The sequence below is a fragment of the Vipera berus genome (assembly GCF_964194415.1).
Source record: "Vipera berus genome assembly, chromosome: 7".
Taxonomy (NCBI): domain Eukaryota; kingdom Metazoa; phylum Chordata; class Lepidosauria; order Squamata; family Viperidae; genus Vipera; species Vipera berus.
In genome coordinates this window covers 413,702-415,268 of record NC_138209.1, presented here as the reverse complement: position 1 = coordinate 415,268, position 1,567 = coordinate 413,702, and the positions used below count along the sequence as shown (strand labels likewise).

At 63.2% G+C, this 1,567-nt stretch overlaps 1 protein-coding gene across 2 annotated transcripts in view; it reads left to right on the top strand.

Moving 5' to 3' along the window:
- Positions 1-246: 246 nt before the first annotated feature.
- The window catches only part of IDH3B (isocitrate dehydrogenase (NAD(+)) 3 non-catalytic subunit beta), a 37,521-nt gene continuing 36,200 nt past the window's right edge, over positions 247-1,567 (top strand). For both annotated transcript variants that reach the window (XM_081332339.1, XM_081332338.1), the window contains exon 1: positions 247-256. The gene's annotated coding sequence lies outside the window, so the exon portion shown is untranslated. The remainder of the gene's footprint in view (positions 257-1,567) is intronic.

Genomic DNA, 1,567 nt, shown 5'->3' with positions numbered 1-1,567 from the left:
GCTCCGGCTCCGGCGGGCGGGCGGCGGCGACGGCGGCGGTGCTGCAGATGCAGTCGGTGGCCCCGCCCAGCGCCCCCCCCCGCGCCAGGAGGGCCCCGCCCTTGCGGGATGACTCCGCCCCTCGCCCGGCCGGGGGGGGGCGTCCCGCGCAGAGCTCTCCGGGCGGGCGGGGCCTCCGGGGCGCTCGGCGTCCCCCCCGGACTGTGCGCGGGGCAGCGGGAGCCCCGTCGGGCGGCTGGGCTGGAGGGCTGCCGGGGGGGGCGACGGGCAGAGCGGCGCGTGGCGCGCGGGCTGCTCGGCTGGAGTCCGGGGACAGCCGCCTCGCGCACTTCGGGCAGCCTCGCCCAGCCGGCCGGGGAGGGGGGAAGGGCGGCGGCCCCGCGCACCGGCGAGCTGCAGCTGGGCCAGGGGCTCCGCTAGCAACGGAGCAGCCTCCGAGCCTCGACTGGAAGGCGCCCCGGCCTCGAGGGCTCCGCCACAGCCCGGGTTAACCTCGGTGCGTATGCAGAGTTCCCCCCCACTGGGATCCCCCCCCGGCCCTCGGGCAGCTGCCCACTGGCAGGGGCTGCGTGGGGTAAGTGCAGAGGAGGGCCGGGTGGCACGGGGGGGGGCGTCTGGAGCGCGAGCATGCGCAGAGCAGAGCACGTGCAGAGCAGGGGAAGGTCAGGGACCCTGGAAGGGCCGAGTATTTTTCCAAGCGGGAAAACTGAATTAGGCTCCCAAGAGTTAGCTCAGAAGTCAAATCCAGTTTACTAAAATAAAAACACAGGAGACCAGACAAGCAAAGTACAAAAAGTCAAATCAAACCCCAAAAGTCATTGACCCCTCCCGCAAGGCCTGGGGGAGCACCGGGTCTTCCAGAAAGGGAAAATGTCCACTTAAATAAGTGAGATTATAGTTGACAGCCCTCCAGTGACTGGGAAGACTAGAATAATCAGCTCTGTTTGTAACGGTATGTGTGGACAAGGATGCCTTCTGTTGGGGAACGGCAGGAAGAGCGGCAGGCTGGTCCCTGGGCTAGTCGGAGGCAGCTGAGCCCCCAGAAGGACTGGCAAACGTCTCAGAAGGGCCCTCCCTAGTTTCTTGGACCGTAAAGGTGAGGGGGGGAAAGCTATGTACCCTCAGACCTGCAAGACTCTACTAACATAACTTTACAATAAAGATGGCGCTAATATTCCTGAGTGTGCTTTGTATTTGGACTACCTTACAAGGCTGGCAGTTTGCGCTGCAAAATTTTCCTTGCTATTAGTCTTTGCTGCCATCGAGTGGTCATCTAGATGTTTGCAAGCCCAGGGGCGGCTGCAACCAGCCTTTGCTGGGAAAGGAAGCTTCAGGCTGCAACCTAGAAGGGAGCCATTGTGGGCCTCCAATACAATTCTGCTACTTAACGCCTAGCCGGAGGTCCATTGCCCAGGGTTGAGTCCTGGATCACAGCACAGTGACGGAGTTAAGAGAGTAGAGAGAAGTTGCGTCCTACGAGTTGGTGGCAGGCCTGGGTTGGGGGAGGGGGGTGAGGAGGTACGGCCATAGTACGGAGGAGCCACCCTCTCATGCACCAGAAGCTCCA